This window comes from Stegostoma tigrinum, unplaced genomic scaffold (assembly GCF_030684315.1).
Source record: "Stegostoma tigrinum isolate sSteTig4 unplaced genomic scaffold, sSteTig4.hap1 scaffold_181, whole genome shotgun sequence".
NCBI classification, from domain to species: Eukaryota; Metazoa; Chordata; class Chondrichthyes; order Orectolobiformes; family Stegostomatidae; genus Stegostoma; species Stegostoma tigrinum.
In genome coordinates this window covers 413,527-441,016 of record NW_026728121.1, presented here as the reverse complement: position 1 = coordinate 441,016, position 27,490 = coordinate 413,527, and the positions used below count along the sequence as shown (strand labels likewise).

The 27,490-nt window shown below is 45.8% G+C and overlaps 1 protein-coding gene across 4 annotated transcripts in view; it reads left to right on the top strand.

The window, feature by feature from the left end:
• The first annotated feature begins 11,479 nt into the window (after positions 1-11,479).
• LOC132207862 (uncharacterized) overlaps positions 11,480-27,490 on the top strand; it is a 226,958-nt gene continuing 210,947 nt past the window's right edge. For 3 of the 4 annotated variants that reach the window (XM_059643698.1, XM_059643697.1, XM_059643695.1), the window contains exon 1: positions 16,799-17,425. The gene's annotated coding sequence lies outside the window, so the exon portion shown is untranslated. Of the gene's footprint in view, positions 12,190-16,798; positions 17,426-27,490 lie in introns of those variants that run through there. The other variant, XM_059643696.1, reaches the window with a different exon arrangement.

The window sequence follows — 27,490 nt, the reverse complement described above, 5'->3', positions numbered from 1 at the left end:
ATGGGATGCAGTGACTGAGGGTAATGGGATGCAGTGACTGATGGAAATGGAAGCAGTGACTGAGTGAAATGGGATGCAGTGACGGAGGTACTGGGAAGGAGTGACTGAGTTAATAGGGATGCAGTCCCTGAGCGGGCTTGAGGTGCACTGACTTAGGGAAATGGGATACAGTGCCTGAGTGAAATGCGACGCACTGACTGAGTGAAATGGGATTCAGTTACTGAGTGGAATGGGATGCAGTGACTGAGTGGAATGGGATGCAGTGACTGAGTGGAATGGGATGCAGTGACTGAGTGAAATGGGATGCAGTGAATGAGTGAAATGAGATGCAGTGACTGATAGAAATCGGATACAGTGACTGATGGAACTGGGATGCAGTGACTGACGGAACTGGGATGCCGTGACTTTGTGAACTGGGATTTGGTGACTGTGTGAAGTGGGATGCGGTGACTATGTGAACTGGGATGCAGTGGCTGAGTGAAATGGGATGCAGTGGGGAGTGAAATGGGATGCAGTGACTGGTGGAAATGAGATGCAGTGACTAAGGGAAAGGAAATGCAGTGTCTGTGGGAAATGGGATGCTGCGACTGAGGGTGATGGGATGCAGTGTCCGGGTAATGGGATGCAGTGACTGATGGAAATGGATGCAGTGACTGAGTGAAATGGGATGCAGTGACTGAGTGAAATGCGATGCAGTGTCTAAAGGAAAGGAAATGCAGTGTCTGAGGGGTATCGGATGCTGCGACTGAGGGAAATGGGATGGAGTGACTGACGGAAATGGGATGCAGTGTCTGAGCGAAATGGGATGCAGTGACTGAGTGAAATGGGATGCAGTGACTGTGTGAAATGGGATGCAGTGACTGAGGGCAATGGGATGCAGTGACTGAGGGAAATGGGATGCAGTGTCTGAGGGAAGTGGGATGCAGTGACTGGGAAATGGGATGCAGTGACAGTAGGAAATGGGATGCAGTGACTGATGGAAATGGGACGCAGTGACTGAGTGAAATGGGACGCAGTGACGGAGGTACTGGGAAGGAGTGACTGAGTTAATAGGGATGCAGTCCCTGAGCGGGCTTGGGATGCACTGACTTAGGGAAATGGGATACAGTGCCTATGTGAAATGGGATGCACTGACTGAGTGAAATGGGATGCAGTGACTGAGTCGAATGGGATGCAGTGACTGAGTGAAATGCGATGCAGTGACTGCGTGAAATGGGATGCAGTGCATGAGTGAAATGAGATGCAGTGACTGAGTGAAATGCGCGGTGACTGATAGAAATCGGATACAGTGACTGACGGAAATGGGATGCGGTGACTTTGTGAACTGGGATGTGGTGACTGTGAGAACTGGGATGCGGTGACTATGTGAACTGGGATGCAGTGGCTGAGTGAAATGGGATGCAGTGACTGAGTGAAATGGGATGCAGTGACTGAGTGAAATGAGATGCAGTGACTGATGGAAATGGTATGCAGTGTCTGTTTGAAATGGGATCCTGCGACTGAAGTTAATGGGATGCAGTGACTGAGGGTAATGGGATGCAGTGAATGAGTGAAATGGGATGTAGAGACTGAGTGAAATGGGATGCAGTGACTGAGGACATTGGGATGCAGTGACTGAGGACAATGGGATGCAGTGACTGAGGGCAATGGGATGCAGTGACTGAGAGAAATGGGATGCAGTGCCTGATGGAAATGGGATGCAGTGACTGGGAAATGGGATGCAGTGACAGTGGGAAATGGGACGCAGTGACTGATGGAAATGGGACGCAGTGACTGAGTGAAATGGGACACAGTGACTGAGTGAAATGGAATTGCCGTGACTGTGGAAAGGAGATGCAGTGACTGAGGAAATGGGATGCAGTGACTGAGTGGAATGGGATGCAGTGACTGAGGGTAATGGGATGCAGTGACTGATGGAAATGGAAGCAAGTGACTGAGTGAAATGGGATGCAGTGACGGAGGTACTGGGAAGGAGTGACTGAGTTAATAGGGATGCAGTCCCTGACCGGGCTTGGGGTGCACTGACTTAGGGAAATGGGATACACTGCCTGAGTGAAATGCGACGCACTGACTGAGTGAAATGGGATGCAGTGACTGAGTGGAATGGGATGCAGTGACTGAGTCAAATGGGATGCAGTGACTGAGTCAAATGGGATGCAGTGAATGAGTGAAATGAGATGCAGTGACTGAGTGAAATGCGCGCAGTGACTGATAGAAATCGGATACAGTGTCTGATGGAACTGGGATGCAGTGACTGACGGAACTGGGATGCAGTGACTTTGTGAACTGGGATGCAGTGGCTGAGTGAAATGGGATGCAGTGGCTGAGTGAAATGGGATGCAGTGGGGAGTGAAATGTGATGCAGTGACTGGTGGAAATGAGATGCAGTGACTAAGGGAAAGGAAATGCAGTGTCTGTGGGAAATGGGATGCTGCGACTGAGGGTAATGGGATGCAGTGACTGAGGGTAATGGGATGCACTGACTGAGGGTAATGGGATGCAGTGACTGATGGAAATGGATGCAGTGACTGAGTGAAATGCGATGCAGTGTCTTAAGGAAAGGAAATGCAGTGTCTGAGCGGTATAGGATGCTGCGACTGAGGGAAATGGGATGGAGTGACTGACGGAAATGGGATGCAGTGTCTGAGCGAAATGGGATGCAGTGACTGAGTGAAATGGGATGCAGTGACTGAGTGAAATGGGATGCAGTGACTGAGGGAAATGGGATGCAGTGACTGAGGACAATGGGATGCAGTGACTGACGGCCATGGGATGCTGTGACTGATGGAAATTGGACGCAGTGACTGAGTGAAATGGGACGCAGTGACTGAGTGAAATGTAATTGCCGTGACTGTGGAAAGGAGATGCAGTGACTGAGGAAATGGCATGCAGTGACTGAGGGAAATGGGATGCAGTGACTGAGGGAAATGGGATGCAGTGACTGGGAAATGGGATGCAGTGACAGTGGGAAATGGGATGCAGTGACTGATGGAAATGGGATGCAGTGACTGAGGGAAATGGGATGCAGTGACTGGGAAATGGGATGCAGTGACAGTGGGAAATGGGACGCAGTGACTGATGGAAATGGGATGCAGTGACTGAGTGAAATGGGACACAGTGACTGAGTGAAATGGAATTGCCGTGACTGTGGAAAGGAGATGCAGTGACTGAGGAAATGGGATGCAGTGACTGAGGGAAATGTGATGCAGTGACTGAGTGGAATGGGATGCAGTGACTGAGTGGAATGGGATGCAGTGACTGAGTGGAATGGGATGCAGTGACTGAGTGAAATGGGATGCAGTGACTGAGTGGAATGTGATGCTGTGACTGAGTGAAATGCGATGCAGTGACTGCGTGAAATGAGATCCAGTGGGTAATAAAATGGGATGCAGTGACTGGTGAAAATGAGATGCAGTGACTAAGGGAAAGGAAATGCAGTGTCTGTGGGAAATGGGATGCTGCGACTGAGGGTGATGGGATGCAGTGACTGAGGGTAATGGGATGCAGTGACTGATGGAAATGGCCGCAGTGACTGAGTGAAATGGGATGCAGTGACTGAGTGAAATGCGATGCAGTGTCTTAAGGAAAGGAAATGCAGTGTCTGAGGGGTATAGGATGCTGCGACTGAGGGAAATGGGATGTAGTGACTGACGGAAATGGGATGCAGTGTCTGAGGGAAATGGGACGCAGTGTCAGAGTGAAATGGGATGCAGTGACTGAGGGAAATGGGATGCAGTATTTGTAGGAAGGAGGATGCAATCACTGAGTGAAATGCGATGCAGAGACTGAGGGGAAGGAGATGCTCTGACTATGGGAAATCGGATGCAGTGAGTGTGGGAAATGGAATGCATCGTCTGTGAGATACGGGAAACAGTGACTGATGGGAATGTGATGCAGTGACTGTGGTGAAGGAGATGCAGTGATTGAGTGAAATGGGATGCAGTGACTGAGTGAAATGTGATGCAGTGACTGCTTGAAATGGAATGCAGTGACTGAGGGAAATGTGATTTCGTCACTGAGTGAAATTGGATGCAGTCGCTCAGTGAAACGGGATGCATCACTGAGTGCAATGGGATGCAGTGACTGGGTGAAATGGGATGCAGTGACTGAGTGAAATCGGATGCAGTGACTGAGGGAAATGGGATGCAGTGACTGAGGGAAATGGGGTGCAGTGACTGAGGGAAATGGGGTGCATTATTTGTGGGGAGAAGGATGCAATCACTGAGTGAAATGAGATGATGAGACTGAGGGCAAGGAGATGCTGTGACTATGGGAAATGGGATGCACTGAGTGTGGGAAATTGAATGCAGCGTCTGTGAGATACGGGAAACAGTGACTGATGGAAATGGGATGCAGTAACTGTGTTGAAGGAGATGCAGTGACTGAGTGAAATTGGATGCAGTGACTGCGTGAAATGCGATGCAGTGACTGAGTGAAATGCGATGCAGTGACTGAGTGAAATGCGATGCAGTGACTGAGTGAAATGTGATTCAGTCACTGAGTGAATTGGGATGCAGTCACTGAGTGAAATGGGATGCATCACTGAGAGAAATGGGATGCAGTGACTGATGGAAATTGGATGCAGTGACAGAGTGACATGAGGTGCAGTGACTGAGTGAAATGAGATGCAGCGTCTGATTGAAATGTGATGCAGTGACTGAGTGAAATGGGATGCAGTGACTGAGTGAAATGCGATGCAGTGACTGAGTGAAATGCGATGCAGTGACTGAGTGAAATGCGATGCAGTGACTGAGGGAAATGGGATGCAGTGACTGAGGGAAATGGGATGCAGTATTTGTAGGAAGGAGGATGCAATCACTGAGTGAAATGCGATGCAGAGACTGAGGGAAAGGAGATACTCTGACTATGGGAAAAGGGATGCAGTGAGTGTGGGAAATGGAATGCATCGTCTGTGAGATACGGGAAACAGTGACTGATGGGAATGTGATGCAGTGACTGGTGAAGGAGATGCAGTGATTGAGTGAAATGGGATGCAGTGACTGAGTGAAATGTGATGCAGTGACTGCTTGAAATGGGATGCAGTGACTGAGGGAAATGTGATGCAGTGACTGAGTGAAATCGGATGCAGTGACTGACGGAAATGTGATTTCGTCACTGAGTGAAATTGGATGCAGTCGCTCAGTGAAACGGGATGCATCACTGAGTGAAATGGGATGCAGTGTCTGAGTACAATGGGATGCAGTGACTGGGTGAAATGGGATGCAGTGAATGAGTGAAATGAGATGCAGTGACTGAGTGAAATGCGCGCAGTGACTGATAGAAATCGGATACAGTGTCTGATGGAACTGGGATGCAGTGACTGACGGAACTGGGATGCAGTGACTTTGTGAACTGGGATGTGGTGACTGTGTGAAGTGGGATGCGGTGACTATGTGAACTGGGATGCAGTGGCTGAGTGAAATGGCATGCAGTGGCTGAGTGAAATGGGATGCAGTGGGGAGTGAAATGTGATGCAGTGACTGGTGGAAATGAGATGCAGTGACGAAGGGAAAGGAAATGCAGTGTCTGTGGGAAATGGGATGCTGCGACTGAGGGTAATGGGATGCAGTGACTGAGGGTAATGGGATGCAGTGACTGAGGGTAATGGGATGCAGTGACTGAGGGAAATTGGATGCAGTGACTGAGGGAAATGGGATGCAGTGACCGAGTGAAATGAGATGCAGTGACTGAGCAAAATGGGATGCACTATTTTTGGGAAGTAGGATGCAATCACTGATTGAAATGAGATGCAGAGACTGTGGGAAAGGAGATGCTGTGTCTATGGGAAATGGGATACATTGAGTGTCGGAAATTGAATGCAGCGTCTGTGAGATACGGGAACCAGTGACTGATGGAAATGGGATGCTGTGACTGTGGTGAAGGAGATGCAGTGATGGAGTGAATTGGGATGCAGTGACTGAGTGAAATGTGATGCAGTGACTGCGTGAATTGCGATGCAGTGACTGCATGAAATGCGATGCAGTGACTGCGTGAAATGGGATGCAGTGACTGCGTGAAATGGGACGCACTGACTCAGTGAAATGTGATTCCATCACTGAGTGAAATATGATGCACTCACTGAGTGTACTGTGATTCAGTCACTGAGAAAACTGTGATGCAGTCACCGAGTGAAATGGGATGCAGTGGCTGAGTGAAATGGAATGCAGTGACTGACGGAAATGGGATGCAGTGACTGAGGGAAATGGGATGCAATCACTGAGTGAATTGCAATGCAAAGACTGAGGGAAAGGTGATGCTGTGACGATGGGAAATGGGATGCAGTGAGGGTGTGAAATTGAATGCAGCGTCTGTGAGATACGGGAAACAGTGACTGATGGAAATTGGACGCAGTGACTGTGGTGAAGGAGACGCAGTGATTGAGTGAAATGGGATGCAGTGACTGAGTAAAATACGATGCAGTGACTGAGTGAAATGTGATGCAGTGACTGCGTGAAATGGGATGCAGTGACTGTGGTGAAGGAGATGCAGTGACTGAGGGAAATGGGATGCAGTGACAGAGTGACATGAGCTGTAGTGTCTGATGGAAAATTGATGCAGTACCTGATGGAAATGGGATGCAGTGACTGAGGTACTGGGAAGGAGTGACTGAGTTCATGGGGATGCAGTGCCCAAGCGGACTTGGGGTCCAGTGAGTGAGGGAAATGGGATACAGTGCCTGAGTGAAATGAGATGCAGTGACTGAGGGAAATGGGATGTAGTGACTGCGTGAAATGAGATGCAGTGACAGAGAGAAATGGGATGCAGTGACTGTGGGACATGGGAAGCATTGACTGAGTGAAATGCGATGCAGAGACTGAGGGAAAGGAGATGCTGTGACTATGGGAAATGGGATGCAGTGAGTGTGGGAAATTGAATGCAGCGCCTGTGAGATACGGGAAACAGTGACTGATGGAAATGGAATGCAGTGACTATGGTGAAGGAGATGCAGTGACTGAGTGAAATGGGATGCAGTGACTATGGGAAATGGGATGCCTTGACTGACGGAAATGGGATGCAGTGATTGACGGAAATTGAATGCAGCCTCAGTGAGAAACGGGATACAGTGACTGAGTGAAATGGGATGCAGTGACTGATGGAATTGGGGTGCATTGACCACATCAGTACTGGGTGATGATCCTGGCCAGGTGTTAGATTTCAAAGTCGTTGATCACCTTGGTGATAGCGATCACAATTCTGTTATGTTTACTTCAGTGATGGAAAGGGATAGGTGTACACCACTGTGCAAGAGTTATAGCTGGCGGAAAGGCAATTACGAAGAGATTATGCAAGATTTAGGGAGCATAGGATGGGGAAGGAAACTGCAGTGGATGGGCACAATAGAAATGTGGAGCTTATTCAAGGGAAAGCTCCTGTGTGTCCTAGGTAAGTATGTACCTGTCAGGCAGGGAGTAAGCTGTAGGGTGCGGGAGCCGTGGTTTACGAAGGAAGTGGAATCTCTGGTCAAGAGGAAGAAGAATGCTTCTGTTACTTTCAGATGTGAAGGCTCAGTTAGGGTGATTGAGGGTTACAAGGTAGCCAGGAAAGACCGAAAGAGAGAGCTCAGAAGATCCAGGAGGAGACATGAGAAGTTGTTGGCGGATAGGATCAGGGTAAACCCTCAGGCTTTCTCTCGGTATTTAAGGAATTAAAGAATGACAAAAGTAAGATGAGGCCCAATCAAGGATAGTAGTGGTAAGTTGTGTGTGGAGTCAGATGAGATAGGGGAAGCGCTAAATGAATATTTTTCAACAGTATTCACTCTAGAAAACCACAATGTTGTCGAGGAGAATACAGACATACAGGCTACTGGACTAAGTGGGATTGAGGTTCACAAGGAAGAGGTTTTTGAAATCCTACAGAGGGTGAAGATAGCTATGTCCCCTGAGCCGGATGGGATTTATCCTCGGATCCTCTGAGAATCCAGGGAGGAGATTGCCGAGCCTTTGGCATTGATCTTTAACTCATCATTGTCTACAGGAATAGTGCCAGATGACTGGAGGATAGCAATTGTGGTTCCCCTGTTCAAGAAGGGGAGTAGAGACAACCCTGGTAATTATCGGCCAGTGAGCCTTACCTCAGTTGTCGGTAAAGTGTTGAAAAAGGTTCTGAGGGATAGGATTTACAATCATCTAGAAAAGAATAAATTGATTCGGGATAGTCAGCACGGTTTTGTGAAGGGAAGGTCGTGCTTCACAAACCTTATTGAGTTCTTTGAGAAGGTGACCAAACAGATAGATGAGAGTAAACCGGTTGATGTGGAGTATATGGATTTCAGCAAGGCGTTCGATAGGGTTCCCCATAACAGACTATTGTACAAAATGCAGAGGAATGGAATTGTGGGAGATATAGCAGTTTGGATCGGAAATTAGCTTGCTGAAAGAAGACAGAGGGTGGTAGTTGATGGGAAACGTTCATCCTGGAGACCAGTTACTGGTGGTGTACCGCAGGGGTGGGTGTTGGGTCCACTGCTGTTTGTCATTTTTATAAATGACCTGGATGAGGGTGTAGAAGGATGGGTTAGTAAATTTGCAGACGACACTAAGATCGGTGGAGTTGTGGAGAGTGACAAAGGATTGGTTGCAGAGGGACATAGATAAGCTGCAGAGCTGGTCTGAGAGGTGACAAATGGAGTTTAATGCAGACAAGTGTGAGGTGATGCACTTTGGTAGGAGTAACCAGAACGCAAAGTACAGGGCTAATGGTAAGATGCTTAGTAGTATAGATGAGCAGAGAGATCTTGGTGTCCATGAACACAGATCCTTGAAAGTTGCCACCCAGGGTGACAGGGCTGTTAAGAAGGCATACAGTGTTTTAGCTTTGATTAATAGAGGGATCGAGTTCCGGAACCAAGAGGTTATGGTGAAGCTGTACAAAACTCTGGTGCGGCCGCACTTGGAGTATTGCGTACAGTTCTGGTCACCGCATTATAAGAAGGATGTGGAAGCTTTGAAAAGGGTGCAGAGGAGATTTACTAGGATGTTGCCTGGTATAGAGGGAAGGTCTTAGAATGAATGGCTGAGGGACTTGAGGCTGTTTTCATTCGAGAGAAGAAGGTTGAGAGGTGACTTAATTGAGACATATAAAATAATCAGAGGGTTAGATAGGGTGGATAGGGAGAGCCTTTTTCCTCGGATGGTGACGGCGAACACGAGGGGGCATAGCTTTAAATTGAGGGGTGAAAGATATAGGACAGATGTCAGAGGTAGTTTGTTTACTCAGAGAGTAGTAAGGGAATGGAACGCTTTGCCTGCAACGGTCGTAGATTTGCCAACTTTAGGTATATTTAAGTCGCCATTGGATAAGCATATGGGCGTACATGGAATAGTGCAGGTTAGATGGGCTTGAGATCGGCATGACAGGTCGGCACAAGATCGAGGGCCGAAGGGCCTGTACTGTGCTGTAATGTTCTTTGTTCTATGGCTAGCTCTCCCTGTGCTCCGTGTGATTTAACTTCCCTCTTGGAGTACCGTGAGGAACCACCTTGAACGCCTTACTGAAGCCCGTATGCGTCCATCTTTCTGCCTTCGTCAATGCTCTTGATTACTACTTTAAAAAACTCAATCAAATTACATGAGTTATGATTTCCTGTGCACATGTGTCCTCGGATCCCATGGACTGTTTCCTGTTCGAACAGTCTCCAAATGGGGGATCTTGTCAAAAGCTTTGCTCATGCCCAAGTAGACTGTATCAAATGCATTGCCCTCATGCACACACCTAGTTAGCTCTTCAATCATAGATTCATAGAGTCATACAGCACAGAATGAGGACCTTCAGTCCCAATCATCTGTACTGATCAGGTGTCCCAAACTTAACCGGTCCCATTTGCCTGTGTTTGGTATCCGTCTAAACCTTTCCTAATTGTGTACCTGTCCAAATGTCTTTTAAATACAGCAATTTTATCTGCCTCGACCACATCTGTTGGCAGCTCCTTCCATTCACGAACCCCACCCCCCCCACCCCTTGTGGAAAGTTGGTTGAAAGTCAAAGCTGTGAATGTTAGAGATTCATCAACAAACCTCTTGCTGTCAACTGAAAGAAACCAGAGCTGATAAATCTCATTAGTAAACAAAATCATAGTTCTCCAGATTTAGTAAACATTATTTAGTAATTCCTCTTTTAATAGCTCTCACACAGTTGGCTGTCACTGAGGGGACTTCTCCTTGTACATTTCCTGCCATTAACCCAGTGCACTCTACAGGGACAGAAGACAGTAAAACTAAATAAAGAAACTCTAATTGAAAGAAAGAAGAATTATGGAAATGTCCTGCCCTCACCCCTTCTTTCCTCACAACCGCTCCCCACCCCTTTCACAAAGAACGATCAAACGAATGCTGTTGTAACATCTTACTTTGTTCCAATCCCAGTTTATTTGTTGCTGAAACAGACTTTCTTGCTATTGGTCCCTTTGCACTTAATTATTCCAATGCACCCTGCGCACCTCCCGCTTTCTATTCTCGATAAAATCAGGGTCTTCTGCTGTTTATGTTAACCGTTCATAGCACATCCTGTGCCCCTTGACCTGCATCAATTCCAAGTTCAGCAAATCCTCAATTTTAATATTAATTAATAAACTCTAGTTTCGGTTTCAAATCCCTCCACGGTCTTGAATCCCTCCCCTAATCTCTGTCATCCCCTCCAGTCTCCTAGTTTTCAGAGCTATCTACAGTATTACACTAACTCATTCCTGAACATTTCCAGTTGTAGTTAGCTCACAGGTGGCATTGCTGTGAGCTGCCAAGGTACTAACACTGGAATTTCTTTCCTCAACCACTCTGTCCCTCAACCAGTTATTCCTCATTTCGTACACTGAGCATGAGTGACCTGCAGTGAGGTCTCAAGGAATTGGTGCCAGTTCACCAGAGGATGAAGTCACACTCCATTTCAGCTACAGGGGATTCAGATGAGAACTGCAATGGGGATGGGGTGGCCGACAGAAGAAGGATTGGTGCATTGGCAGGTTAGAAAGCCTGCCATTAATGTCACGGAGCATGAAAGACTCTGGCTTCAATCTGGCGCAGTGTTTGGAACCCATCCACTCCAGCACTGAGTTGTGGCCAACCTGATGGGAACAGTTACAGATTGAGTCATGATTGGTATCTCTGCTCCAGAAAAAGCAGAAGCTGTTGTGGTACAGTCGTGGGTGGGCCCTTCTGGAGCTCGAGTTACTCAGGATAAACACAATAAAAATCATCAGCTTTCACCTGCAGTGCCACAGTCACAGGGATCGCACTCTGTGGGAGTATTAAGAAAGAAAAAGGCACCTATAATACTGGTATGAAGGAAATAAATGAGGGCAGTTGATATTTGCATGCATTATGGCATAGATTGTTCAACATTATTGTTTTGAAATATCGATATTGTGATGGCATTTACTGTTGTTTGTAGACAAGTGGTGCAGTGGTAGTCAACAGCCAAGGAGAGGGAAGGTTCAGCCTTGTTAGTGGAATTTGAGCTTACATTTACCTGTATTACAGTTGGTCGAGTGGATCACAGAAAGTCTGGCAACAAAAAAGCTGCAATGGTTACCTCCTCACTGCTTCCAACTCCTCCTCTTTCTCAGCTGGTGCCCTATCACTGGCAGCGACAGCGTACCCTCATGATGCCAAGGTTGGAGACTATCAAGAATCATGACGACACCGGCCCTTCTCTGTACTGCAGGACTGCCCCAGAGTGCTCCAGGCAGCAGAAACAACATTGAACTACTCCAGTGGTCTGCACCATTACATTTCCTGTGGTACTTTATGCAGCCCCTCTGAGTGTGTAATACACACTCCCATATGGACCACGTCATCAAACAAAGGCTCTTGTCACCTCCTCATTACTTCAAGTTGTTCAAATGAGGATGGCAGGGCAGAATATTGAAGAATTATTACAAAGTCTTCTGTTCAGTATCCTGCTGCTCTCTGACAAGGAAAACTGAAATGTACTTGATTTTCATGTAATTTTGATTCCCATTACAGGTCCTTATGGGAACAGGAAAAATGACAAGCTGGAAAATTTTGCAAGTAATCTTTGGGCCAGCCTGGAATCTTCCCATCCTCTGGCCATGACCTTGTGACCCTGCTTGGAGGTTGTAGTTACAGTTTCAGAAGTGATCAATTCCAGTGAGGATGTCTGTACCAAGGTGAAAGCTCATGCACAGTTCTTCACGACGGGAAAAATGGCTCCATTCAGACTCTGGAGATTCAGGTATCCCACTGAGAATCGTTGTCTCCTTCATCATTCACCTTATTCCAGTCACCTGTCCTGCTCTGTGTGATTTCTGTCCATTCTCTCAGTCATGCTTGTCTGAGGGGATAGCCACTACTGTAGCCCTGTTGTTGACTTGTGCAGTATCCTCACAGTCAGGGAATGCTTCCCCATTCCTGAGAGATTTCAGTTGGCTTAAACAGCTCTGAAAACCACTAAACACTTTTACAAGAGTCAGCGGAAATCCACTTGCATCTAACCTGTAAGTAGTTGGTGATATCTCTATCCTCACTGCACTGGATTAAGAGAGGATTGTAACTGGAATACTGAGGTCAAAACATATACCATTAGCATCCAAGCAGCATTACGCATACTTCCATCAGAATGTGAATCAGATGACAGGGATTATACCTAGCACTTGGAGAACTGACAGAAACCCCAGGTTACCTTGTCAGGAAAGTTCCAGTGAATGAAGTGCCAACCGAGCACTTACCATTCGGGGGCAGTCTGTGGCTAAAACCCCACTCACTGAGAGATGCTGGCCAAACAGAGACTAGTGCCTCGCCATTGCAGGTGGTGCCACCAGGAAGGGTGGCTGATGCTGGTACTGCAATTAATCCAATGCTATTAGTGAGTCATGAACAAATTGGGGTCGTGGGAGAGGTTTTCTGGCCAGGGAATCAGGAGGTTGTAAGAAAAGGTAGTCAGGTGCTATCTGTTTGCCATCGCTACTAATATGGCATGGCGGATCAATGGTTAGCACTGCTGCCTCACAGCTCCAGGGACCCAGGTTCAATTCCAACCTCAGGTGACTGTCTGTGTGGAGTTTGCACATTCTGTATATGTCTGCATGGGTTTCCTCTGGGTGCTCCAGTTTCCTCCCACAGTCCAAAGATGTGCAGGTTAGATGGCTTGGCCATGCTAAGTTGCTAAGAGTGTCCAGGTATGTGTGGGTTAGGTGGGTTATAGTGGAATGGGTGTGGGTGGAATGCTGCAAAGGTCAATGTTGGGTCAAAGGGTCTGATTGTACACTGTAGGGATTCTATAATTAAGAGTTTTACTTCTCAAACTTTCTGTGTGATATTTGTTCAGCCTAAGTTATTAATTGCCCACTCAGGGGAGTAAAGACCATTTACCAGCCTTCCCAATCGAGACTGCATCAGGGTAAAACTTGAAAGACAGTCAGGTCCGTACTTACACTCTCCAGCTCAAACCCCGCATAAAGAGAGGGGTGTTAAATTCTACCCGTCATGTACAAAATCCAGCACCTACGTGATTGCCTGCAAAAATGCCATCCATCACTGCCCACAACAGAAGAGTGAACCTGGCAGAAACGCAGAATTGCTACAACGCAGAAGGAAGACATTCAGCCCATCATACTTGCCAAGCTCTCTGAGCACTCTAATTTAAGGCCAATCTTCTACCTTTTTCCAAAAACCCTGCATGTATTTTTTTTTCTGTTTAAGTAACCATCCCTCTTGCGTGCCTTCGCCGAATCTGCCACCACCACATTTCCGGGCAGTGGATTCCAGGCCCAGATCACTCACTGGCTGAATAAAGTATTTTTTCTCACTGCCCATTTGCTTCTTTTGTTAGCATCTTTGAAACTGTGCCCTCTGGTTCTAGATTCATTTTAGGAGTGGGAACATTTTATTCCTAGATAACAAGGTGTAGAACTGGATGAAGAGCTTTCTGAACTTTCTTCAGAAAAATGAAGAAGGGTCTAGGCCTGAAATGTCAGCCTTCCTGCTCCTCTGATGCTGCTGGGCCTGCTGCGTTCATCCAGCTCAGCACCTTGTTATCTCAGATTCCCCAGCATCTGCAGTTCCTACTATCTCTGAAGCATTTTATTCCTATCTGCTTTCTCCTGAGCACTCATGGTTTTGGAAAGTTTCTATCAAGTTTCCAAGGAAAGCAGTCCCAGTACCTTGAAAAAATCCTCATAACTGAGTTTCTCATCCCTGAGAATCATTCTCATAAATGGAGGCGTTGTGACAACATCACTGGACTAGTAATCCGGAGATTCAGGTAATCAGAATCAACTTTCACCATGACGCATGTTTGAATCCAATTTCGATTTAAAAACAACACCCAGGAATGAAAGTCTAATGGCGCCCATGAAATGGACCAACGACTGTGCTGTACATTTCTATGACTCTATGTCTCATAACAGGTCGCAGTACATTGGAGTTTTGTGTCCCCTGCACACCCAAGCCTAGATCATTTATGTCCGTATCAGGAAAGCAAGGGTCTCAATACCAGCCTCAGGGGAACTCCACAACAAACATCCTCTCAATCAGAAAAACACCCATCACACTCTCTTTCTTGTGATCAGAGATAATGGGAACTGCAGATGCTGGAGAATCCAGGATAACAAAGTGTGTAGCTGGATGAACACAGCAGGCTGAGCAGCATCTCAGGAGCACAGCAGCTGACGTCAGCTTTGGTGCTCCTGAGATGCTGCTTGGCCTGCTGTGTTCATCCAGCTACACACTTTGTTATATTACACTCTCTTTCTTATCCCTCAGACAATTTTGGATCCCTTTCATTCTGAGATTTTCTTCAAAAATTGTACAAAATGCTTTTGGATAGCCCATGCACAGCACAACAGCATCTTTGTCCTTTTCAACCTTCTCTGTTACCTGCGACTATCTCAAGCATCCAAATGATGTGGGCAAGTGGCTACTGACGTTATTGGATCTTAAGACACGGAAAATAACTCATTGATAATGTGGTATCCCAAATTAGAACCATCAGAGATTTACATGTCGGTGATAATTTACGCACATGAGAGGGGTGCAGACACTTAGAGCCATTCAGCCGCTAGGTGAAAACATTTCCGAGTTAATTGCCACCCTGCGCAGAGTGCACATACAAATCTTGATGACAAGCATGACCCCAAGTCAGACAGCATCATTAGCATTGCTTCCAGATTAAAAATAACCCAGGGAGAACAAGACACTGCCTTTCAGACAGGTGTGGAGATAATTCCCAAATAACTAGCTTGATCCCAGACCATAGATGGGATGTACAATTATGGATTGACCAGATAAGGAACCAGCCAGGGTGCTCAATGATAACTGGTTAACATGGCGGGGAAGGGAGTGAAAAAATAACGAGACGTGCTAATCGGAATTGAGCTGTATTTGTGTGTTAAGTATAATTGAAGGGGCGTAAGAAGTGGGAGAGGGCTGTGGTGGCGGGTGGAATGATTGATGGAAGCCGCATTTGCTTCTTGTCCAAGTTTAATTCACTTCCGGAGACGCCGGTATTATTTTCAAATTGGCGCTATTTGCAGCGTAAAATTGCAATCGCCAAATGTTATGCTGACTCCTGAGACAGCAGGTTGGCAACCCCCAGTGAAAAGGGACCAGGTACCAACGCTGCATCACCTTGCAGTTCTTAATCCAGGATGATAGAGAGTTTGGAACAGTCCCGGCCAAATTGAAGTTACAGCATCCATTTCCATCAGTTAATATTGTGACGAGCATAATGTTTAAATGTGCAGTTTCACCTGTTCAATTCTTGTCTATCGACCAATCAATACAGATATTGCAATGGTGGGAAGGATTAGCGGGATGTTAGAAAGCAAAGCGGTGTTATTTTCAGAAAATGGTTACAAACCAGAGATTTTAAAAGGATTAGTTCCACCCCTTTCCCACCCCACCCCCCCCCCCCCCCCGCAACACGCACTCTTTGGTAGGGGTTTCCTTTAAGAGCGCTTCCAGAAATAAACCTGCCTTGGCCCAGGTTCTGTCCTATTTGGTATGAGAGGGATGTGATGATTTGGCTCCTGTACAATCTTCCTCCGCCATGCGGCAGGGTAGGAGCATTGAAAGCAGATCTCAGCTCTTGTGGAGAGAGAGAGAGAGCGTAAGGCAGCGGCTGCGAAATGCGATGGGAGTGAGGACGGACTGAAGAACCATGGCATCGCCGCTGTGTACTTAGTGCAGCCACCAGGCTCTCGGGGGAGGACAGCAAGGAGAATTTTGTGTTGTCCTTTTTATTTGCAATAATCCGGGGTGGGGAAGGGGAGAGAGAGCTGAGATAATGGGAACTGCAGATGCTGGAGAATTCCAAGATAATAAAATGTGAGGCTGGATGAACACAGCAGGCCAAGCAGCATCTCAGGAGCACAAAAGCTGACGTTTCGGGCCTAGACCCTTCATCAGAGAGGGGGATGGGGAGAGGGAACTGGAATAAACAGGGAGAGAGGGGGAGGCGGACCGAAGATGGAGAGTAAAGAAGATAGGTGGGGAGGTAGGGAGGGGATAGGTCAGTCCAGGGAAGACGGACAGGTCAAGGAGGTGGGATGAGGTTAGTAGGTCGATGGAGGTGCGGCTTGTCGGGGGGAGGAAGGGATGGGTGAGAGGAAGAACCGGTTAGGGAGGCAGAGACAGGTTGGACTGGTTTTGGGATGCAGTGGGTGGGGGCGAAGAGCTGGGCTGGGCTGGTTGTGAGGTGCAGTGGGGGGAGGGGACGAACTGGGCTGGTTTAGGGATGCTAAATCTCCCCTTCCCCCACCGCATCCCTAAACCAGCCCAGTTCGTCCCCTCCCCCCACTGCACCACACAACCAGCCCAGCTCTTCCCCTCCACCCACTGCATCCCAAAACCAGTCCAACCTGTCTCTGCCTCCCTAACCTGTTCTTCCTCTCAGCCATCCCTTCCTCCCACCCCAAGCCGCACCCCCAGCTACCTACTAACCTCATCCCACCTCCTTGACCTGTCCGTCTTCCCTGGACTGACCTTTTCTCTCCTCTCCACCTTCGGTCCGCCTCCCCCTCTCTCCCTATTTATTCCAGTTCCCTCTCCCCGTCCCCCTCTCTGATGAAGGGTCTAGGCCCGAAACGTCAGCTTTTGTGCTCCTGAGATACTGCTTGGCCTGCTGTGCTCATCCAGCCTCACATTTTATTATTTTAGGAGAGAGAGCTGTTTTGGTTTGTGATACAAGAGACGAGGCTGTCTATGCCTTTCACCCATCGGTAGCTCTCCTCCTGTCCCTGCCTCTATGCACACACTCTGCCAGGCATAGTCTTCCTCCCTCTGTGTGTGTGTCTCTCTCTCGCTTCAGCTCCTAAAAGCTAAGATGCATCGGATATAAAAACACGCACATAAACACACACACACACATCAACAAGCCATGGAGAAAGATCAGGAATTACTGCAAGCTGTCAAAACCGAAGATGTAGCTGCAATGCAGAAGCTGTTGCAAAGGCCGAAACAAGGCAAAGCGAGTGAGTACCCTTTACACACCGTTCCATTGGCTGATGTGAATGTGCCTGCGTTTTTTTGTGTGTGTGTGTTTTGCAAATGTCCTGTTATTGTGGAGTAGGAGGGGAGGGAGTTTGGTCTGTTGTTCAATATGGGCTCTCCTATCTTGACCGATGCTGTTCGTGACTCTTGATACAGTGCAATCGGTGGGAATGTAGCATTAGCCTGAATAGTGCGTTCTCTCTCCCTCAGACAGCTCCCCTGCATCCCTTAGCTTCACAAGCCGGCGCTTTCTGCTCCTAACAGCGCAGATTGGACGTTGAGGATAGATAAGGTCAATACTGGGAATCCTAGATTCCCTATCAACCGGGCAAGAGATTGCAGATGGTTTGTAGCGAATCCACGGTTGAGATACAACGCACAGAATCAGTTCGTATAAGGGGAAAGGTGGTTCTGGAGGTTTGCACTGTTCTGTTTCGGCAAAAAAAGTGCCCGACCAGAGAATATCAGGCCAGTGACTAAGATGGTTAAACAGCTAATTCTAGTGGAAAGCTGTCAAGAAGGTAATAGCTCAGAGTCTCGCTTCTGAGGAAGTGCAAACTGGAGATCTTGTTTGACCCACTCTGTGCAGGTTTTTGTTGCTGTGTTGCAAAGAGAGCCTAGAGACGTGAGGGGGGACTTGGATGTGACAAATGCAGTGACTCCACACCCGGGCAGTGGTTTGGCAACATGATTCGGACCCCGTTAGCTTGCAGCCCTCTGACGCTGTTCCCTTACTGCCGGATGCTCACTGGCTCGCACGCCCCAAACAACCGGGGCTATTTTAAATTTAACCCCTTGATTGATGGGCTGACAAGTGCCTGTTGATGACAAAGCAAAGATGCTGCAGATCTGGTAATTAGAAGCAGTTTTGCTGGGAGACGCTTTAATTGATAGATTTCAATTCTAAAATTAACCAGGATTAAACGGGTGAGACCTAGAGCTGGCTGATCTATGATGTAGTAATAACAGTATTTTCGGAAAGATTGTCTGAGACGCAGGAGTGATGTCTCTCCCAGCTATCCTGGCTGCATGGAGGAGGAAAAGGCAACCCTTTCCGAACAAGGCACAGTGAGGATTTCTGAAACATTTATGTATCGCTTAACTGGAAACTTGATAATGTACGCCACAATGTGGGAGGGGGAATCTTATTCAGTTCTATATTTGCCTAAAGCTTCACTCCAGATATTTTGTTAAAAATAAAAGAATAATGGGATTTGAAGGGTACGCTGCGAGTAAATCGTGGGAAAATGTTAATTTATTTTGATGTGACTTGCTCCTACATGAGTAAAACATATTGTGATTAAGGATGATGGAATAAACTAAAAGCATTATTTGCCAGGATGAGATTCTGTCATAGTCTGGAGATGCGCTGCTCTGCTATCCAGTTATGAAGAGCTGCTGTAGTTGTGTTCTACAAGACTCCAATTGTTGGATGCAGTGGAAGTCTTTGAGGAGAAGACACCATGTCCCTTTTAAAAATAGTTTCTTACTGATTTATCATGTCACACACAGTACTTTGATTTGTAATTTTCTGGCTTATTCTCTGGTGTTGAGAACCTTTGTGGGTTGACTCTCCCTTTGAACTCATGATCCCTGTTGAGTTTAGATTTTGAATGCGTGGCCTGTGCATTTGTTGGATTTCTCTCTATTGGTTCTCTAAGTTCACTGACTGAATGCAACACTGTATCAATGTTTACCAATAATGATCATATCTGTGATGATGATGCTATTTTCCTTGGGACAGATAATGAAAATCTCCATGCTTCACAAAGTCTGTCTTCGTGTCTATTGGTGCTCCATAATTGGTGACCATGCCTTCAGCTGACAATGCCTTAAGCTCTGGAATTTCTTCCATAAACCTCACCACTCCTTTACCACCCCGCCCCCCCCGACCATGTTCTCCTTTACATTATTGGTTATAAAATACCAGAGCGGTTACCTGTGTTGATATCGCCAGTGTCACGTTTGATTAGATCATTCCTCCTATGAAATATTGTGAGACATTTTACTTTTACCAATGCAAGATGCATACATGCTGTTGTTATTAGACAATAAGTCGAGGTGGGAGGGTGCGGTATCATTGGGATTTAAATGGCTGGAGAGGCCTAACGCCAAATACCCAGCAGGTAGCTGTGTTGGGGCTGGGTTTGAGGGTGGGGTGGCAGATGGTGACTGTCTCTTCTAAATTAGCCCATGCTCCCATTAGAGGATCATATGTAATGCCTTGCTTATCACCAGTCTTCAAAATTCTGACAACACCCCAACTCCCCAACATATCCTCACTAGGGCCTACCAATTCTTCTCACTTGGTGAGCTGAATCTGGAATAATTGTCTAAGTCCCAAGTGCAATACCAGTAATGATCACGTCTTCTGGTGGTGCTGCTGGTACAGTGCTGGAATGCTGCCAATCTCTTACTGGCCTGAATCTCTCTGAGGCAGGACATCTTCATGTATAAGCGGAGCAATCAACCCATCAGATGGTTGCAGAGCTTGGCAGACTTCCCCACCTCTGTGCTTTTGTCAAAGAGGTGGGGAACCCAGAGTCTTGTGTCATTCAGCCCTGAGGCAGTTGACCCTTACTTGCCTTCTGAAGTAGTATAGCAAATAGTTCATAAAAATGGGCAATAAAATGGTGACTTTGCCAGCATAATCCACATAATTAGAACTTTTCTTTATTAAATTGGGAACTCTGTGTGGTGTGTGCAATGCTAATGGAAGTACAGATCCTGGCTAAGCCCAGTGTTCTGTCTCCACCTCCCATGATAATACAAGGTACTGACTGATTGGTTTCTTGGCTGAGACTGTGGTCACTTAGTTGGCAGCCAAAAACACGAAGCAGTGTTTTTAGGAGAGGATGAGACAAAATATTTAGAGTGTCGAGAGGGTCCACAAAGTTTTGCAACTGAAGACATAAAAGCTGCTAGAGTTTAAAAATAACTTGGATCTGTATTTGAACTAACATTACTGTAGAGGGCCAAGAGCTGGAAAACAGGATTCAACTTGATAGTTTTAATTTGGCTGGCAAAGATGCGCTGGGCCAAATGCTCTCCTTCCATTGCTGCAAATTTCCACGATACTCCAAAATCATGTCAAAGATTTCTGAAGAAGGGTTTTGGCTTGAAACATCAGCCTTCCTGCTCCTCTGATGTTGCTTGGCCTGCTGTGTACATCCAGCTGTACACCTTGTTATCGCTATTGTAGAGCATCTATGTGTCCCACTGTTATTTTACTATCGTGCCAGATGTGTAGTACATGATTTCTCTGCAAGTTGGTATGACAAATTAAAATGATGAGACATTTTTATTCTCTTAATGATAAAACTCAAAATTCCAACTGCACCTATGTCAACTCCTGTGCTGTAACATGTCTTTACAGATTGAAAGGTGCATTTTATTTCAGTTGGGATGATTCTTGGATTTCTGCCAGACTTCAGCAGTTTGAGGTTTGCTGTGACAATTCCATGCCTTTTGACCTTCAACACAATCACAATGAAAATGACGTGGAAATTACAATATGGATACTGTGTGTGTGTGTGTCTGTGTGTGTGTGTGTGTGTGTGTGTACCTTGTGATATTTGATATAATCATTTGATATAATCAGTGGCGTTACTTTGGAGAGGTTTTGGTCTCCCCTTTGAATATTGAAGTAGAATGTAAAGCTCTTCCAGAAGTTTCGCTAATGACATAGAGCATCAGTCTGATGAAAACCTACCTCTTTCCCTTGCTACTATCTACTTGTTATTGCAGTATCAGTTTCTGAGACATGCCTTAGAATCCATTAAAGACGTGAATAAAGGCAAACAGTTGCCACTCACTCTAACCAACGTTTTTGTATAAAGATTTTACCCTCTACGTGGACATGAGTCTTAATCCCATGTGCCCACTCTGTTCCAGTGAATGCTTTATTCATCCTTACTTTGACCACTTGCTTAACCTATTCCTAAATATTGACTTGGCTGCCTGTTCAGTCATTAATTCTGGTTGCACGTTTTGAACTCTATGTGTTTGATGCAGCAGGTGGAAACAAGGGCTTGTGCTGCTTTAGTTATACCATCAATAGAGACTTTAAATAGTCATTAAAGAAAGGAAGAACTGGCACTGAATAAATTACCTGGGGTTTTTTTGTATTCATTCTTAGAATGGAGCTGCTGCTGGCTGGCCAGTATTTATTGCCCACTCATAGCTGCCCTTGACAAGGTGTTGGTGAGCTGCCTTCTTGAACCATGGCTTGGAGGGCAACTTGCAGGTGGTGGTATTCCCATAAATTTGCTGCCCTTATCCTTCTAGATGGTAGTATTTATGAAAGTGTTGGTTTCTAAAGAGCCTTGGTGAATTTATGCAGGGGATTTTGTAGATGATGTGCACAGCTGCTACTTCCCATCACTGGTGGAGGGAATGAATTTTTCTCGCTGTTGCTTTGTTAACTGTAGCAGCTTGCTGTGCCTAAATTGACTGCTGCATTTCCTGACATTGCAATAGTGACTACACTTCCAAAATATGAATACTGCTGAGAAAAGGCATATTTTGCTCCAGTTTTTCAACTTGCACTTAACAGGACAATTCACATCAAATACAATGTAAAAGGATCAACTATTATAGTAAATAAGAAGTGAGTCCTGGTGTTTTCCCTGTGGAAACACCTCAGAGTCCACTGTAATTGCTTTATTCATCTTTACTTCAACCATTTGCTGTACCTGTTCCTAAATATTGATGTGGTTCCACTTCCAAATGAATCAGCACTCTCTTTGTGTACAGCTTTTCCCTTCACTTCTTGCAAATTGCCCTAATAAGTGCAAGATGAAAAGGATAAACAAAATGTATTTTTTTCAAGTTCTGTATTACCAACTGATGACTGCCAAAATACTTCATTGGCTGTAAAGTGCTTTGGAATGTCTTGAAGCCATGAAAGGGAAGAAAGAGAAGGCTTTCTTTCTTAACATTGTGCATTTCACAGCTTTAGGATATCCCAAACAACTTCTGGCCAAGAGAATAGTTGAGAATTGGAGTCACTGTCGTAATGTGGAAACACGGCAGTCCATTTGTGCACAGTGAGATCTCACAAACGGCAACATCACAGTGACCAGAAAACCCCTTCAGTAATATCAGTTCAGAGCTTAGTATTGACCAAAACACCAGGATAACTCTGCTTGACAACAGAGGCATTACATTACCTGAGAGGGAATACGAGTATTTAACAACTAGACACCTGAAGCCACAATTTCAATGGGTAGAGTGTTGGTTCGAATGCTATCATCCAAAGGTCAGCACCTCCAACAATGGACCACTGGGTATGTTAGCCTAGATTTTCTTCTCAGGTCTATAGATCCTGACTTGAACAATGACATTCTGTCTTAACGGTTGGAGTGAAACCCACTGAGCTGCAGCTAATATAGAACATAGAACATAGAACAGTACAGCACAGAACAGGCCCTTCAGCCCACAATGTTGTGCCGACCATTGATCCTCATGTATGCACCCTCAAATTTCTGTGACCATATACATGTCCAGCAGTCTCTTAAATGACCCCAATGACCTTGCTTCCACAACTGCTGCTGGCAACGCATTCCATGCTCTCACAACTCTCTGCGTAAAGAACCTGCCTCTGACATCCCCTCTATACTTTCCACCAACCAGCTTAAAACTATGACCCCTCGTGCTAGCCATTTCTGCCCTGGGAAATAGCCTCTGGCTATCAACTCTATCTATGCCTCTCATTATCTTGTATACCTCAATTAGGTCCCCTCTCCTCCTCCTTTTCTCCAATGAAAAGAGACCGAGCTCAGTCAACCTCTCTTCATAAGATAAGCCCTCCAGTCCAGGCAGCATCCTGGTAAACCTCCTCTGAACCCTCTCCAAAGCGTCCACATCTTTCCTATAATAGGGCGCCCAGAACTGGACGCAGTATTCCAAGTGCGGTCTAACCAAAGTTTTATAGAGCTGCAACAAGATCTCACGACTCTTAAACTCAATCCCCCTGTTAATGAAAGCCAAAACACCATATGCTTTCTTAACAACCCTGTCCACTTGGGTGGCCATTTTAAGGGATCTATGTATCTGCACACCAAGATCCCTCTGTTCCTCCACACTGCCAAGAACCCTATCGTTAATCCTGTACTCAGCTTTCAAATTCGACCTTCCAAAATGCATCACCTCGCATTTATCCAGGTTGAACTCCATCTGCCACCTCTCAGCCCATCTCTGCATCCTGTCAATGTCCCGCTGCAGCCTACAACAGCCCTCTACACTGTCAACGACACCTCCGACCTTTGTGTCGTCTGCAAACTTGCTGACCCATCCTTCAATCCCCTCATCCAAGTCATTAATAAAAATTACAAACAGTAGAGGCCCAAGGACAGAGCCCTGTGGAACCCCACTCACCACTGACTTCCAGGCAGAATATTTTCCTTCTACTACCACTCGCTGTCTTCTGTTGGCCAGCCAATTCTGTATCCAAGCAGCTAAGTTCCCCTGTATCCCATTCCTCCTGACCTTCTGAATGAGCCTACCATGGGGAACCTTATCAAATGCCTTACTGAAATCCATATACACCACATCCACAGCTCGACCCTCATCAACTTTTCTAGTCACATCCTCAAAAAACTCTAAGGTTTGTAAGGCATGACCTACCCCTCACAAAGCCGTGTTGACTGTATTTGATCAAGCCATGCTCTTCCAGATGGTCATAAATCTTATCCCTCAGAATCCTTTCTAACACCTTGCAGACGACAGACGTGAGACTTACTGGTCTATAATTGCCGGGGATTTCCCTATTTCCTTTCTTGAAGAGAGGAATTACATTTGCCTCTCTCCAGTCCTCAGGTACGACTCCAGTGGAGAGCGAGGATGCAAAGATCTTCGCAAGTGGCGAAGCAATTGCATTTCTCGCTTCCCAAAGCAGCCGAGGACAAATCTGGTCCTGGCCTGGCGACTTGTCAATGTTAATGTTTGACAAAATTTTCAGCACATCAGCTTCCTCTATCTCTATCCATTCCAGCATGCACACCTGCTCTTCAAAGGGTTCATATCCAATGATTGATCTGTATAGTGAGTGAAAGGAAAATGGTGTAAACACCACACTGTGCAGCCTGCTCTCATTCACTCACTCGGAGCAAATTTTCAGAAACTTGCCAGTAGATAGTGAGTGCACCTTCTTATTAAGCTGCTGCTTGTAGCCGCTCCTGCCAGGAGACCTGCTGTCATGGTGTGCCAATTCTGTCTGTCTTATGCCACCCTCATACATCGGTTGTGGTTTGTTGGCAGCCATTCTGTGACACCACTCTGTGACCTGTTCCTGGGAAGATAGGGTTCTCCTGTGAGGAAAGGTTGGATCTGTACCAGTTGGAACTTAGAAGAATGAGAATTGATCCTTTGGCAATATATAAAATCCTGAGGGGACTTGATACATTGTGTACAGGGAAAATGTTTCCTCTCGTGAGGGAATCTCAAAAAAGGGGGTACAATTTAAGAACAGGAGGTCTTCTTTCTATGATGGAGACAAGGAGGATTTCCATCAGAGGGGTATGGGCCTGTGGAATTCTCTTCCCCAAAAAGTATTGGCGGCTGTACCATTGACTTTATTCTAGGTTGAGTTAGATGGTTTTTTGATAGATGTGGGAGACGAGGGCTTGGGGAAAAGGGACAGAGGGGCTTGAGTCCACAAGCAGATCAGCCACTGGATGGTGGAGCAGAGTTAAAGGGCTGAATGGCTTTCTGTTGCTCTCAAATGACATGTTCCTATATTCCGTTCTAACATCCATCATCCAACTGCACATAGGTTGACCCCTCTTCCTGCTGCTGTCCAGAACCTCTTAGCTTGTAAGCTCAGATCAAATAGCCAAAATTGTGACTCTTTTTTTTCTGGGTGTCACTTATTAAACTTGGAGAGAGGAAAAAGGAGTATATGAGTACCTTTTGTTCTTCTCATTTTAGATTCAATCTTTTTATAATATTTCTGAGAACTGCTTGAGAAACAGAGTCATAGAATCATACAGCATGGAAACAGACTCTTCAGTCAAACCAGCCCGTGCCAAACATATTTTCGAGCTAAACTAGTCCCACCTGCCTGCTCCTGGTCCATAACTCTCCAAATCTTTCCTGTTCATGTACGATTCTAAGTGTCTTTTAAGTGTTATAGCATCTAACTCAGGAAATGAATAGTTTTTTTGTGGGTGCATGTGGAATGTACTGTATCATGGTGAGGGAAAGTAAAAGTTGTATTCAGATTGAGGAAATGAATGCTGGCCTGAACAGAATTGGTTGCTTTGTATGGCCTTATTGATTTTGCTTGCCTCTCGTACCTTGTCGTAAAACTGCTTATAACTTCAAGGAAGGCGAATAGCAATTGCTGTGGGTTTTGCAGAACACATTGTAAGTACATACAGATTTATTTTTTAAAAAAGCTATTAAACCAAAGAAATGGAATTGCACAATAAATCAGAAAGTAACGTGGCAGCCTAGCTGCTTGTTGAAGCACTTAGACTTTGTATAGATGGCTTTGTGCTTTGCCATCCACTTTCCACAATGGTTAAAATCATAAAATTGTACAGCACAGAATGAGTCCATTCAATCCATTATGCCTGGGTTGACTGGCGGAAAGAGATTTCTGATCTGCCCCACTTGCCAGTCTTTTCTCTGCACCACTGCAAATATTTCCCATTTTAAACTACTTCATTCCTCCTGCCTCAGAGCATCTTGCTTTCATTGTGCTGCTTGGGTTGGCCTAGAAACACAGTTGGCAAAGTGGGTGGCAAGAGAGGTGATTCATTCTGAATGCCTCTTTTTAAAATATTATTTATTTATTGAATGTGGGCATCACTGATACGGGGCCAGCATTAATTGCTCATGAGCAGATGCTCCTGAGCTGCCTTCCAAAACCACAGTATTCCCAAAGCGATGATAAGGAGGGAGCTGCAGAATTCTCAATCAGTAAAGATGATGGAATGGCAACATTTTCATGTCAGGATTGTGTGTACATCCGAAGATTGGAGGGAAACTGAGAAGTGATGCCCCCATGTGCCTGCTGTCCTTGCCCTGCTGGTTGGTAGATGTTGTGGGTTCTGGAGAAACCTTTGAAGAAATGTTGTTGCGTTACTGCACTGTATCTTGTAGATTCCAGTTGGAGCATCCACTTTAAGGCATCTACTTGCATCCTCATTCGAGATTCTCTATTCTGAGTGTAAGGAGCCACTTACTCTGCTAGTATTGTATGGTGCTGACTGTTTACAAGCTGCCAATCAAGATGAAGTCATGGAGAAAAGAAATAGCTGTGATGTGAAGGTACATGACAGATTCCATTGTTACTGTATTGGCTTAGTAGAAATATCACCATTGAGTCAAAAGGTTGTGGATTCAAGTCACACAGCTGGAGAGTATCAGAGAGGGTAAGTGAAGAAGGGTGTTCCTCATGACTGGAGATTGCAGAACCAAAGGTCACAGACTAAGGATGCACAGTAGAACGAAGATGAGGAGAAATGTCTTCGCCAAGAGAATGGTGAGCCAGTGGAATTTTCTATCATTGAATATTTTTAAGACAGAGTTAGATATTGTTCTTCGAGCTAAAGAGATCAAAGAATATGGGGAGAAAGCAGGAACAGCAATGAGCAGGCATGCTCATATTTTATGGTGGAGCAGGCTCAAGAACTGAATGGCCTACTCCCAGTCCAATTTTCTCTGTTTCTATGTTAAATTGGGAAAGGGGAATGGATAATCCGGTAGTTAATTAATTATTGCTTTAAGCATAAAATTAAACTGAACATTTATAACTCACTGACCTAGTTCCAAACACACATAAATAGGATTCAGACTTGATTGATATTCCCCAATAAGGACAAACCAAAGTGCTTTGAAACAGACAAAGTGTAGTCACTGCTGTAACATAGAGAATGTATTTACATAAGTTCCTACAAACAGTAAATTTACTTGCATGAGCTCCCACAAACTGTAATGTGATAATGACCTGATAATCACTTTTAGCAATGTTGATTCCAGTGAGATCTCACCTGTTTTTCCTCTAAAGAATACCATGTGATTTTTTTTACTTCCACCTG